At 42.0% G+C, this 15,464-nt stretch overlaps 1 protein-coding gene across 1 annotated transcript in view; it reads right to left on the minus strand.

Moving 5' to 3' along the window:
* Nucleotides 1-11,574: 11,574 nt before the first annotated feature.
* The window catches only part of PTPN11 (protein tyrosine phosphatase non-receptor type 11), a 477,212-nt gene continuing 473,322 nt past the window's right edge, over nt 11,575-15,464 (minus strand). The window contains exon 16 of the mRNA XM_069214808.1: nt 11,575-14,994. The gene's annotated coding sequence lies outside the window, so the exon portion shown is untranslated. The remainder of the gene's footprint in view (nt 14,995-15,464) is intronic.

Consider the following 15,464-nt stretch of genomic DNA (forward strand, 5'->3'; position numbering starts at 1 on the left):
GGGTAACTGCAACAGGGAGCCATTCTCCTACACCTCTGATCTCCGCCTCTCCCATGTGGCCGCCCCATTCCATGAGTGACGCATCTGTCAAGAATGTAAGATCTGGTTGGGGAAAGGAGAGGGATCTGCCCTTGACCCAATCCTGATTTGTTAACCACCACTACAGGTCTCTCGCAGTTCCTTCTGAGAACTGGACCTTGTCGGAGAGATTCCCCTGATGCTGCACCTACTGGAACTTCAGGTCCCACTGCAGAGCCCACATTTGTCAACTGGCATTTGGAACCAGCAGGATGCAGGACGCCATGAGGCCCAGCAGCCTCAGAGTCATTCTCACCAAAATCCAGGACGGAGGCTGAAACATCAGATATGCCCGAAACTGCACTGTATCCAGAAGAGCTCCCATAAAAGGGAGCGTCTGAGAAGGAGTCAGGTGTCACTTCGGCACATTGATAGTGAACGCCAGCGAATATAAAAGGTTCGCCGTATTCTGGAGGTGGGGCGAGTTCACCTTCAACAGTCAATCGTCGAGGTATGGGAAGACTGGGACCCCTAACCTGCGCAGATGAGCTGCCACCACCACCATCACTTTCGTGAACACACAAGGGGCACTGGGAAGGCCAAAGGGGAGCACGGTAAACTGAAAGTGCTCGTGACCTACCACGAATCGTAGGTAAGGTCTGTGGGCCGGCAAGACGGGAAAGTGGGCGTATGCGTCTTGCAAGTCCAACGCTACCATCCAGTCTCCGGGATCCAGGGAAGATAGGACCTGAGCCAATGCTAACATTTTGAACTTCTCCTTTTTGAGGAAGAGGTTGAGGGACCGAAGATCTAATATAGGCAGAAGACCTTTGTCCTTTTTCGGCAACAGAAGGTAGCGGGAATAGCAACCACGGCCTACTTCTGGCACCGCAACACTCTCTATAGCTCCTTTGGCCAAAAGGGCTTGGACTTCCTAGCGGAGAAACGCCATATGATCCTCCGATATCTGATTGTATGAAGGTGGCATGGCTGGAGGAGGTGTCTCGAAGGGGAGGGAGTAGCCCCTTCGGACAATTTGGAGGACCCACCTGTCCAAGGTAATGGATTGCCATTGGTGCAGGTGATGGTGAATCCTGCTGCCAACTTGCTCCTGGTGTACCTGCAGACTAGGAAGGTTTGGAGGCTGAGGAGGGGGCGGGGTGGACTTGGCGACCCACTGGCTCCCAGATTCACAGGGGTGTGGGATCCCGCGTCCGCACAGGGGCCATACAGCATGTGCGGGTCGATGGCCGGGGGAAAAGGACACAGTTGGGTGCCCCTTCCATAGCCACGAAAGGCGGACTGCTGGAGTCTAGGAGTGGGCGCAAGGCCAAGGGACCGGGCCATGGCTCGGGAATCCTTAAAGCACTTGGGCGCCGAGTTCGCCTTGTCTCCGAAGAGACGTGTGCCATCAAAGGGCATGTCATTCAAGGATTGCTGGACATCCCTTAAAAAGCCAGATGCTCTCTGCCAGGCGCGGCGTCTCAATGCCACCATCGATGCAACCGATCTGCCCAGAGAGTCAGTCGTATCCAATCCACAACAAATCATGAACTTCGCTGCATCCCTCCCATCTGTTACGGCTTGGGAAAGGATAGTCCGGGCCTCCTCCGGAACTCTAGGCAGCACTTACACGACTGTATCCCAGAGAGTATGGGAATAGCAGCCCAAAAGGCATGAAGTGTTCACGGACCGCAGCGCTAGACTGTTGGAAGAAAACAACTTCTTCCCAAGCTGTCCAGTCTTTTTGATTCCCTATCCGGGAGTGCAGCAGGGAATGCGCCAGATAGAGAAGAAGCCTGGATGACAAGGCTCTCAGGCATGGAGTGTTGGGTGAGGAATTTCGGGTCTGACGGTGGCAATCGTCCTATTCACAGGAGCCCCTGTGCTGGATCTGGACCAAGTACCCAAAAGGACGTCTGTCAGTGCCTCATTAAAGGGAAGAAGGGGCTCGGAAGAGGAAGACCCCGGCTGAAGCACGTCAGTTAGGATATTAGTCCTAACCTCCACAGAAGGTAGCTCGAGGTCCAGGACCTCAGCCGCCCTTCTCACCACCATGGAATAAGAAGCTCCCTCCTCCGTACCCACAGTAGGAGGAGAGAGCATGCCAGTGTCACGGGAGGTGTCTAGACCACTGGCATGACCCAAACTCTGCACCCAGTCCATTTGGGGGTCAAGCTGGTATTCTAAAGGGTCCAGCGTCCCATCCATGCTCTCCCCGTATCCATACCCACAAGAATACGGGTCTGGATCAACCCTGGGCCCAGGAGAGCCCATAGAGAACGGAATTGCCTTGATCAACGTCGTTCCGGCTCCGGGTAGTCGGGTCTGAGGATGGGATCAACGTCGATTGTGGGCCCAACTGACGTCAGGAGCGTCAACGTCTGACCTGACGCCGGGGAAGGTCGCCGTGGCACGACCGGAGTCAGGACGGATCCGCAATTGGATCCGGAGGGGCCCTTTTGCGCCGTGGCCGAAGCCGACAACTTTGAACCCGAGGGGGCCCCCACAACTCACCTGTGCCCGAAGGCACCGAAGGTGGTTCGAACTGCCCAAAAATGAGGTGTATTGCCTAAAAAAAAATCTTTACACTGGGAAAGGGGGGCTCCGGCTCCCAGGAAGTCTGGAAAACACAAAGCTGACCCAGATGAAGTCTCCGATGACGGAGGCCTAGAGCGTCGACGCTCTTCCCGCGTTGCGTCGTCCGAGCGATGGGGTGAAGTCGAAGAACGCTTGTCCTTCTTCGACTTCTTTTTTGTGACCGGAATGTCCTGATGGCTTGGAGGACGAGTAGTGGTGGTGACTCTGCAGCCGATCTCGAGACCTTCCTCTCGAACGAGACCGTGAGCACCGCGGAGTCGAGTTTCGGGCCGCCATGAACTTTAGGGACTGCTCCCTTGAAGCATTTGGGTTCATGGCACGACACTCGGAGCACGACTTTGGCTTGTGATCGCGCTCCAGGCACAAAAGAGGTGCAGATCTGTCACTGACATAGTTTGGTGACAGAAGTTGTAGGGCTTGAATCCGGTCTTGTGGGACATCCCTCGAAGCATCCACAAACTCATCAAAAACTTCAACAGAAGTGTTAAACGTAGTAAAATAATGACTGAGGTAGCTCTTCTCCGGATCTACGCGTAGGCTGGCACGGAAAGAAAAGAACTGACGTCAACGCGCCGGGCTGGTGCCTATTTACAACCGCGACGTCATCATGGTGAACACAACGCCAGCAGTGTCGACTGACGCCATCTGACGGCACACAGAGGTACTGCTCGAAGAAAAATCTCCGGATCCAGTCTGACGCCTGGGAAATTCAAAGGTAAGGAATCTGCAACTCTAGCAGATATGGAAATATGCAATGTGCTGTGCCCTTTCATGGTTATCAGAGTGTATCACACATCAGGTCAAAGTAAGTAATGCAGTCCCCTCTAAGTTAAAGGAGGCAGCCTAATACCAAGTATCATTTTGTGGATGAAGCTAAGCGGTAAGGGATCCAGTCTCTCCCGAGGAGGCATACAAAATGGTACCCCAGTCGAAGAAAAGTAAGGAGGAATCTCACATCCACAAAGGAGATGCATTGAAAACATGACTCTCCCTGTGCTCACAACTATATCCTGATTGGAATCAACACTGCAGACAGAGACAGGCAGACATGGATTGACCAACTAAGGCTTGGAAGCATGTAAGCCAAGCTCGTAGGCCGAGTAGTAGAGAGTGAGGTAAGTCTGTGAAACAGAATAACACCTTTGAACTAGAATTCCAAACAAGCTTGCATTTTCCAGAATAACAAACTATGGCTTCAGAAGTGATGATGAAACTTATACATAAACAATCTCAGTCACAATATACAAAGACAAGATGGCACTTGTTTGGGCTGCTGAGCAGCAAAAAAGAAAACTTAAAAGAAGCCTTGGGTGCTAAAATTTGAACTGTGTTACGATTAGTTCTATTGATCACATGTTTTACAGTTGCAACCCTAAAAATTGTGGGGGAATTTGTTTGATTATGATTGAGCTGCTAGGTTAGAACAACACAGGGGAGTAAAGTATATTCTTCAATTCCGGTCTGCAGAAGCATTCCATTTGTATATACTATTTTTTTCCACAGTCAATAATATATATATATATATATATATATATATATATATATATATATATATATATATATATATATATATATATATATATATATATTTTTTTTTATGGAAAGTTTTACTTACCCAGTAGACATCTGTTTGTGGCATTTAGTGCTGCAGATTCACATGCTTTGCATGAGTCTGCCATCTAGTGTTCGGCTCTGAGTGTTACACGTTGGCTTTCTTCTAAGAAGTATTCGAGTCAGGAGATCGAGTGACTCCGCCTCTCTGTGATAGTGTGCATGGGCATCGAGCCCTTTGTTAGATTGTTTTCCTGCAGGAGGGTGAAATAAAGAGTGTAGAAATGTATCTGTACATATATATATTTGTCCAAACGCGTCGGGTGTATTTGGTTCACATCACATCACATTAAAGGAGAATATCTGAGATCCTGGGACTGCCGCGTTCGACTTTTTGTCGATTTGCTAAAAATAAATACAGGGATGTGGGCCTTCCCTGACGTGGGTACCAGCTGACGAGCACGATGCGAAGGGACCAATGTGTGCATTGATATATATATATATATATATAGTGAGAAAATAAGATGTCCATGCAATGCATATACATATTTACAGAAATAAAATACCACAACTGCTACAGGCTTCCGGGGAGGAGGGAGGCCGCATGTGAATCAGCAGCACTACATGCCACAAACAGATGTCTACTGGGTAAGAAACATTTTCTATTTGATGGAATGTGTAACTGCAGATACACATGCTTTGCATAGGCTGTAAAGCAGTCCCCTCCCAGAATAAGCAGTGGCTAGCCGTAGGAGTTTGAGTAGCCTGAAATAGTGTTTTAAGTACTGCCTGTCCAAAATGTTGTTGCTGGCGAGATAAGACATCCACTCAGTAGTGTTTAGTAAATGTGTGTGGTGTGGACCACGTGGCTGCTTTACATATATCTGCCCTTGGTATATTTCTTATGAATGCCATTGAAGCTCCTTCCTTTCTAGTAGAATGTGCTTTAGGAGTTACAAATAGCTGTCTTTTAGCCTTAAGATAGCAAGTTTGAATACATTTTACTATACATCTAGCTAATCCTTGTTTTGAAATAGGATTACCCTTTTGAGGTTGTTGAAAAGCCACAAAGAGTTGTTTAGAGTTTCTAAAATCTTTTGTTCTATCTATATAACACATGAGAGCCCTTTTAACATCAAGGGTGTGAAGAGCTCTTTCAGCAACTGAATCTGGGGTGGAAAGAAGAATGGCAATTCCACTGATTGATACTAAATGGTGAAACTACTTTATGTAGGAATTTTGAGTTTGTCCTAAGCACTCATTTATTTTAGTGAATTTGAAAGAAAGGTTCTTCTAAAGTGAATGCTTGAATTTCACTAACTCTTCTTAAGGAAGTAATTGCTACTAAGAAAGCAACCTTCCATGACACAAACTGGAGAGTGCAAGAATACATGGGTTCAATTGGTGGGCCCATAAGTCTTGTAAGTACAATGTTAAGATTTCAGACTCGAGCTGGTTGAGCTCTAGGTGGAATAATTTTTTTTAAGGCCTTCCATGAAAGCTTTAATAACAGGAATCCTAGACAGAGAAGTGTGCTGTCTGTTTTAGAGGTAAGCAGCTATTGCTGCTAAGTGAATTTTAATAGAGGAATATGCAAGATTTGCTTTTTGTAAATGAAGCAAATAACAGACAATATCCTGTACTGACCCTTTAAATGGATTAATGTTTTTGGGATGACAGTAATATACAAAATGTTTCTATTTAGCTGCATAACACTGTCTAGTTGTAGGCTTGCATGATTCCTTTAGAATATCCATACATTCAGACAGAAGCTGTAGAAAAACAAATTCTATGACCTCAGTAGCCAAATCGCCAGGTTGAGCATACTGGGCCTGGGATGCTTGATTTGACCTTTGTTCTGAGTTAATAGGTCTGGTCTGTTTAGTAGTTTGTGATGTGGTACTACAGGCAGATCCAACAGTGCTGTGTACCAGTGTTGACGTGCCCATGTGCGAGCTACGAGTATGATAGTTAGGAAGATGTGACAGATCTTGTTGACCACAAATGGAATTAGTAGGAGAGGCGGAAAAGCGTAAGCAAATATCCCTGACCAATTGATCCATAGAGCATTGCCCTTGGATTGAGGGTGTCGGTACCTGAACGCGAAGGTTGGACATTTTGCGTTTTTGCTTGTGGCTAACAGATCTATGTCTGGGGTTCCCCACATTTGGAAGTATTGTTGAATCACTTGTGGGTGAATCTCCCATTCTAAGAGGTCTGCTAGTTGACTGTGTATCCCTGGGATATACTCTGCTAGTAGTTGAATGTGATTGTGAATTACCCATTTCCAAATGGTCTGTGCTAAAAGGTACAATTGAGATGAGTGTGTCGCCCCCCGTTTCTGCAAATAATGCATTGTAGTCATGTTGTCTGTCCTTATTAACACTGTGTTGTGTGTGATCTGTAATTGAAAAGCTTTGAGTGCTAGGAACACTGCCAGTAATTCCAAATGGTTTATGTGATACATTTGTTGAATTGAGTTCCATTCCCCCTTGTATAGTGAGGTTGCTGAGATGAGCTCCCCAACCTATCACTGATGCATCAATTGTGATTATGGTCTGTGGCACAGGGTCCTGAAATGGCCACCCTTTTAATAAGTTGGTGTGATTCTACCACTGCAGAAAGTGGTAAGTCTGGCGGTCCAACAACACTAGATCCTGAATGTGACCCTGTGCCTGAGACCAATGTTGCGAAAGACACTGCTGTAGTGGTCTCATGTTTAGGCGTGCATTGGGTACTATTGCTGTGCATGATTCCATCATTCCCAATAGTTTCATGATTAACTTCACTGTGTAAGTGTGGCTGTATTGCAGTTGAGATATGAGATTGTGAAAAGCTTGAATTCTCACTGGGTTTGGTGTGCTAATGCTGATTGAGTGTTCGGAACTGCTCCCAAATATGGTTGTATTTGTGCTGGCTGCTGGTGAGATTTTTGGTAATTGATTGTGAATCCTAGGCTGTGTAGGGTGTCCACTGTATACTGTGTGTGCTGTTGACATGTTTGAATTGTACTGGCTTTTATGAGCTAGTCATCCAGATACGGAAACAAATGAATGTGTTGTCTTCTGAGGAATGCTGCAACCACTGCTAGATATTTGATGAATACCCTTGTGACTGTTGTTACTCCAAAGGGTAGTACCTTAAGCTGGTAGTGCTTTCCTGCTATACCAAATCTTAGAAATTTGTGATGTGCTGGATTCATGGGAATGTGGAAATAAGCATCTTTTAGATCTAATGCTGTCATGTAATCTTGCTTTTGTAGTAGGGGAATGATGTCCTGTTGAGTGACCATGTGAAAGTGTTGTTACAGAATGTACTGATTGAGGGGCCTGAGATCGAAGTTTGGTCTGAGAGTACCATCTTTCTTTGGTATGAGGAAGTATAGAGAATACACTCCCGACCCTTGTTGGGAAATAGGTACCATCTCTATATCTCTAGTAGAAGTGATTGTACCTCCTGTTTTAATAAATTGATATGTTCCAGAGAAAGCTTGGGCGAGCGAGGGGGAATGTTTGGTGGATTAGAGATAAGTTCTAGGCAATAAACATGTTGGGTAATTGATGGAACTCATTGATCTGTAGTAATGTTGTGCTACTGTGGTTAAAAATGTACCAGTCTCCCTCCGACAGGAGATGTATGCTCTGTGGGGATCTGTAAGAAGTCACTGTTTGGTTGAGGTGGAGGAACCTCTTGGGGCGGTCAATTTACCTTTCCCTGTATAATGATTTCCTCTGTAACAGCCTCTAAAGCGTCTGTTGTAAAAATGTGGCCCTTGTTTCTGTTGAGATGTGCATGGCTCTGAGGTTGATGGTTTGAAACGACCTCTAAACTGTGGCCTATGAAAAGTAGGCGTAGTGTAAAGGGCACCCACAGCTTTAGCTGTATCAGAGTCTTTTTCAGCTGTTTTATAGTGGTATCAACTTCTGGCCCAAATAGGTGTTGCTTATCAAAAGTCATATTCAACACTGCCTGTTGTATTTCTGGTTTAAAACCTGAAGTCCTTAACCATGCTTGCCTTCTAATGATGATACTGGTGTTAATACCCATTGCTGCTGTGTCTGCTGCATCTATTGCAGATCTAATTTGATTATTAGAAATGGCCTGCCCCTCTGTTACTATCTGTTGTGTCCTTTTCTGGAGTTCTGGTGGAAGGTACTGTAACAAATCTTCCATTTCGTCCCAATGAGCCCTATCATATCTTGCCAACAGTGCTTGAGAGTTTGCAATCCTCCAATGGTTAGCAGCTTGAGTTGCCACTCTTTTCCCAGCTGCGTCAAGTTTACAACTCTCCTTGTCTAGAGGAGGAGCATCCCCTGTAGATAGGCTATTTGCTCTTTTCCTAGCTGCACTGACGACTTTAGAGTACGGTGGCAACTGAGCTCTAATAAAAACCAGATCAGAGAGTGCAGGTTTATATTTTTTATCCAAACTTGGTGTAATAATTATATAGTTTACTGGCACCATGAAAATGTCCCCTACATGTTTAAGCATGCCTGGGAGCACAGGAAGACAATGATACTCCTTATGAGTAGATGTTAGTGTATTAAATAGGAAATCATCCTCAATGGGATCTGTGTGTAATTGTACCTTGTGATACGCAGCTGCCCTAGATATAACCTGATTGTAAGCAGTGGTATCTTCAGGTGGACATGGTCTTGCAAGGTATAAATCAGGATCATTAGAAGGAATGGGATCTGAATCATATAAGTCCCATGGATCTATATCCTGATGAGTATCATATAAATCATCCCCATGTGTTGAGATGGGGGATTGTGGTGAAAATTGTGTAGGTTAAATATCTGGTGGTGGAGAAGCATGGAGTAAAGGAGAATGTGCTGGTGAAGGCTGTGTTGTGGTGCCTTTGGGTTCTCCTTTTGTTTAAATATTTTAGCAGGTGGAGGCCCAGTTTCTACAGTTTCTTGGAAAGTAAATTTTCTCTTAATTGTTGGAGGAGGAAAAGCTATGATTCTTCCTGTGTCCTTGTCTATATGGATTTTCCGCTGTTTAGCGTTCATTACTTCCAATGTGGGCCTTATTTAAGAAGAATCCTGAGTAACCTGAGCATATCTTCCACCCACAGGTTTAGGCTCCGAAAGTTTGGAAACAATGTTTGAGGTGGGCTGAAAATGTCGGCTCCGAAAGCGTTGGTACTTTTTTCGGCTCGGAGGTGGAAGTTTCTGATTTTTGGATCGATCCCGAAACAGGTATGGCAAGCTGTTTGGTCGGTGCCCAGTGCACTTTGGTCTTGTGTTACGGTGCCGAATTGTATTTTTCGGGTCCGACCATGGCTGGCAAGCAGTGGGGGACCCAAGGCCAGTGCTGAAGCCTTTTTGGAGGTTTTTTTGTTGATGGGAAGGGGCTGATGTACTCACGTACTGCACCGGTGGGATGGATTGGCTGTTGCCATCGGACTCTCGGTCCTAATCTGAGTCTGCGATGGAAACTGTTGTTTGATGAGCCATTTCTTCTTGTGCGTGTTCTTCCCTGAAGATGTCGGGCGTTTGTTCCGACGACTGGGACGGCATCTACAATCGACGAGCTCTTCGTTCCCTAGGAGTCTTCTTCGAGCGAAAGGATCGACACGCTTCACAGTTTTCTTCTCTATGATCTGGAGAAAGACAGAGATTGCACACCGACTGCTGATCGGTGTATGGGAACTTGGGGTGACACTGAGGGCAAAAACAAAACGGAGTCCATTCCATCAGCCTGACACTGTTCGACAGCCACAAACTGAGGTATGCCCAAGAAGGGCGCAGTCGCCCGAAAAGGGTGTTTAATCAACCCCGACAATTTCAATCGGATTGAATTTTAAGTTTAGAAAACGCGATCGAGAACTATACCGATGTTTATAGGAAAGAAGAGAGAAGTTCAGATAGTGCCGAACCGAGATCTAACGAACCAAGATCTACCAGAGCGAGAGGAAGCGCTTCCGAACCGGACAGGAGAAGGAAAACAATCTAACATAGGACTCAATGCCTATGCGCACTATCACCGAGAGGAGGAGTCACTCGATCTTATGACTGGAAAACCTTCTTTGAAGAAAAACAACTTGTAACACTCCGAGCCCAACACTAGATGGCAGACTTATGCAACGCATGTGTATCTGCAGCTACACAAGTCATCCAACATATATATCTGAATGATTTATGGAAATTAATCAAATCAGTCCTCAAGACTTTAGTGTAATTCACATTAGCATATTAATTTCCAGTAGTAAAGGCAAACTTACTTAGTTAACATTGAATGATAAGTGATCTTCCAGCTTGTTATCTGCAGCACATTTGTACTAAGACAACTTATTAAATTATATATACATTTGTACAGAGTAGCATTCATTGCGTCAGGAAGGCAATAAATGTCATAGTGAGAACACAATAATTTTTCCTGAAAGCCAATGTAGCAGATTATGAAGTACCTTAAAGGTGTGCATGTTCTTAAATCAAAACAAAAACTATGTATAAACCATATCAAAAAGGAAACATTGAAACTACCCTTTGACAACTTTATAATACAAACAACAAAATGAACATTAAGTGGCTACAGCTATACAAATTAACTTTCAAGAGAGTGTTATTGAAGGTTCTATCATTCTAGTAGTTGGTTTAAGAGGATGCGTTGTTTGAATAATTTCTTTTCAAATTGTCATACTTAGAATTTGAAAGAATTAAAGCGAGACTGAAAGTTCAACTTTTGGCTAAAAAAACATATGCTTGTTAAGGTGAAAGTAACTTTTGATTTCCAAAATCTGAAGGGTCAGAAGCAATAGCTAGTGAGCACCATCAAACATGCAAGTTTGTGCATATTCACCAACCATTTGCAGATAGTTTTCAGATGGTAAACTCAAGCATATTTACACCTGTCCAGGGCAGGAAGTGTAAATCCATGGTGGGAGTCAACATCAACAAAATCAATACAGGTGCAGAGGAATGGGATTCTTCAATTTGAAAGTGTGCAAATGTACATTTATCTTCAATATAACCATGCAAAACTAAACATGTTTTAATTATTAATGCAGAAACTTACACATTATGCTATTTAAAGGAATGTACAAATATGCTGAATTTTCTTAACAGCTCCTGCAATTCAGTGAGAATACCAAATAAGGCAGAATGTTTCCTGAAAAAAATGAGTGCATCTAAAGCAATTTAGGAGTTTTTCTATTATTTTGTGAATCTGACTGTTTGACTCAAAAATAATCTCTGACAACCAAATTATTGGTATTTCTATTTTCTAGCTAAGATACTGATTACAACATGATCATACTTCTATTAAACGATAAAGCAGTGGAAATGAAATAGTAGTATAATACAAATGCAATCATAGTAGTATAATACAAATGCAATAAATCAAGCAACAAAATGTGTAGAAGCAAGGCACAGATGAATAAATGCACATCCACTAAAGTTTCTATACGTAAACTAAATTTTAATGGCATGTTCACAATTTTGAACGGATTACATAATGTTCTGTATGTAGGCAAAAAGGCAATAAGTGATGCAGTTTTTTTATGAAACACAATGTATAATACAGCGCTTATTAATACAATTATCAACATTTACATGATTCACATCAAATCGATGACATCCAAACTGTATTCCTTTTAAAGGACAGAATTGTTTAATAAAATATAATATTTCATCTAATACTCTGGTACAATACCTCATACAGTTGAAGAAAAAAGTCACGTATTCTACAACCATGATCTTTTTTCAAAATTCTTCCATAATCACAACGGTGACACAACAACTGCCAAAATGCAATGATTTCATTTTTTCCAATATTGAATCGGAATATATTAACAAGCATTGAATGATAAAGTCATGTAAAACACTGTCTTAGTACCTACCGCATAGCTTTTTTAACATTTAGACTGCCCACAATAAAGGAACATGTTTTAAAAGAGAGAGAACAGATTGGGTTGCAATTATAGTTTCCAACAAAATTACCTTCAGAGAAAGAAACAGTCAAAACAAATAGGATAGTAAAGAGATACCAAAAATATTAACTGAAATGTAAAATCATATGTGGTTAAAACATATTGTGCAGAGGGAATTTGAATATCCCTGTAGTGTAGAGTGCACTTATATGGCCAAGTACTTCAGAACGGTATCCCTTTTGCTTTTGAAAGTGCTAGAAATTTGAATGCTCATATGACAAGTACTTAAAAATAATAATGTCACACAAGAAAACCATTACTGGAGTCTCCAACATCTGCCAAAGCATGGCATACATGCTTTCAATTATTTACAGTGCAATTCAAATAAAGAATGTAAATTGATGTTTGGTGTTTATAGTACTGGTTTAAAAGGCAAAGAGCTGCAACTTCTAAGACACTGTGGTTTTTAGAATGGCTGAGCACAGAATCAGTCTGGAAAATATGTTAGCTATTACCATCATAACTGAATTTTTCACAATAAGTAATACTCCACTGTATGATTGTTGAAACTGATGTATTCTGGGTATATCACCTTCTATCAGGCTGGGTTCTCTACAGTGCCGAGCTCAACCAAACACATACACAAATGATTCGTTATCAGGTATTGTACTTATCAAGAAAGTGAAACTCTATTGTGACTTATGTATGCCATGACCCATCTGATTCATTTGGGAAAGTTGCCACATTCAAAGAAGAATTAGTCACTATTAAAAAAATAATGACCTGTTAATAAAAAAAATATGAAGACCCCTTCATATACACATTTAAAATCAGAATATTACATTCAATGATTTTCTTTATTTTGATCCATCAATTACCCACAAGGCCTCACCCACCACATTTACTCAACAATCATTTTTTTATGTTTTAATTTCAGCACCTAGCATTTCTGTTTGAGGATCTAAATGTGAATGGATATGGCTTAAATAAAGTCTGTACCTAACAAAGAGTACACGTATAGAACTAAAAGAATGTGTAGATCATATTGACTACAAATATTTCATGAGCTGCTCTGGAAAAAAGTAAAATTTGTCATCACTGTGTACTTTTAACACCATTACACCTTTTCAGACAGAATCATTACCAAGCTTAGATTCAGACAGGAAAGCAAGTACAGCTGATAAGTAAAGAGAAAGCTTACAGAAACCTTTTAACATAAAATTCATGACTGAATAAAACAATCACCAATCATAAGGATTCAATTCTTACTGCCACCACATTCCAAACAACATAACAGCTGACTTTGCAGCATCAAAGAATGGCTATTATTTATGGATTACACTTTACAGTCAGTATTTTATAATAAACATTGTTGTAAAAAATATGCTGGTATGCAGGTGACCCATAAGGTTAAAAATGTAAAATATACTCTAGCAAAGAACATGGAGAAAATAACATGTCCTGCCATAAAGAAAGATGCATTAAAAATGTGTTAACTTCAATAAAGAAATATGGAAAATATGATACTGTGCAGCACCCTAAAGTAGAACAGAAATCAAAATGTGTTTGCTACCAACAAGTTCTGTAAGCAAGATAACAATTGCTTCTGAGCAGCCCAACATAGTAACTACATATTTTTTAGTTATGCAGTAATCCACCCTTCACATAGAAGAGTATAGCAGTAATCACATTCTCGGTCTTCACATACTGTTAATATGGCCCAAAATATATCAAGTAAGGATAGACCTCTGTTGAAGCAAGCATGAGCTAAAGGTAGGCTGTGACTTTAAAAGGCACTTTAGGTACAAAATTATGTGGTGGAGCCACCAAATCCAATAAGTAAATTGAATTTGCTGCAACCAACAGCAATTGCTTCTTACATGTGGCCTTTTTCACAAAGGCGACATTCAAGTGCTTGAAGAATTGAAAGTAGTGTATCCCCAATGGCACATGAAGAGCTTTTATACCTTACAACATATTTAATAAGAGTCAGGTAAGATGCAATAAGAAGCAATGGCTTTAACATGTAAAGAGTTTGCTCATGTTTGTTAACATGCTCCTCTAAATGAAACAAAGGGGAAAACATTCCACTGCTTCAGTGCATTGAAACTCTTGCTCAATTCATCAATATCAATGCATATAAATAGTCAAGTCCTCAAGAGGCAGCATCAGCACCTGCTTCATAATTGGTGTTGGGTGCTATCTGGAAGGATTAAAAATCCTCGGAAAGGGTTACGATGCTGTGCCAAAGATTTGCTGCCTTTGCCTGTACGATTCATTTCCACGTAGTTTGAAGAACACACAAATCAGCAGATGCCAATAAAGGACCTTCATATATTCAATGGTTGCTTCATATGGCCCCAAAAAGGTAGTTTGCAACAACTGGCCATGCAATAATGTTCTACCCTGGTAAATAAGTATTAATTGTAAAGTCACAGGTGATCACTTTTTTCACAAAGGTCATAGGATACTGACTTCAAGTCTTATAACTCTGTCAGCATCACAAACAGTAAAAAGAAACGTGTTCCCATAAGATCTGTACATTCCATATCGCAGATTCCTACATTAATAATTTCCCGAAAAGAAAAAGAAAAAAAGAAAAATGTGCTCCAAAAAGAAGGGACAAAACAATCATGAAAATTAAAAGGTGAAATAAAATACAATTTGGGAAAAATGCCAATGTGCACTGATCGCCGGATTTGAAAGTTCCCACAAAATATTGTTGTCTACCTTGCTGAGCCGGCGTTTTACTTTAGTGTCTGGAAAATGAGCAGCTGGAAATCAGGGCGTACTAAGAACGAATTTCTACATGGACTTCAGTTCTGTAATATGGCTGCAGGGTTTAACAGCATTTGTGGGAACAGTGTCAATCCATGAAAGTTCACTCTTCATGTGAAACTTCTCTCACCACCTTCTTCACTTTCTGGACAATTTTACAAAATTAGGCTCTGGTGTGAAGAAAAGATAAAAAGTTAGTACATTGTGAAGAATACATGTGACTGTCACTGCCACCTTTATACTTATTTGATGCTGATTTTCCACCCACCTCTCATCCATATCATTACTGGAAGGTACTTTGTGATTAAAAAAAAGGAAATATCTACATAACATACTTTCTTAACATTTAGAATGAAGAACAGACACCTATAAAATGCACACATTTTACAAAGTAGCTGTGACCGCTGCTTCTCATTGTGACAAGTTCGCCCTCAGAATGTCCATTCAACAACCCACCGGATGCAATATTTGGGAAAGGGGGTAAAAGCAGGCTCTTGCCCCTGACACCAATCTGAAAAGTCTAGGAAGTAAGATTGGATGAACAGGCAGCCACCTGGAAAACATCAAAATTATGGGTGCCAAGCGGAACACAATCAATACAATGTGAAGTGTCAATCACATGCTCTACAGGAGCATTTTA

This window comes from Pleurodeles waltl, chromosome 11, assembly GCF_031143425.1.
Source record: "Pleurodeles waltl isolate 20211129_DDA chromosome 11, aPleWal1.hap1.20221129, whole genome shotgun sequence".
Lineage (NCBI taxonomy): Eukaryota > Metazoa > Chordata > Amphibia > Caudata > Salamandridae > Pleurodeles > Pleurodeles waltl.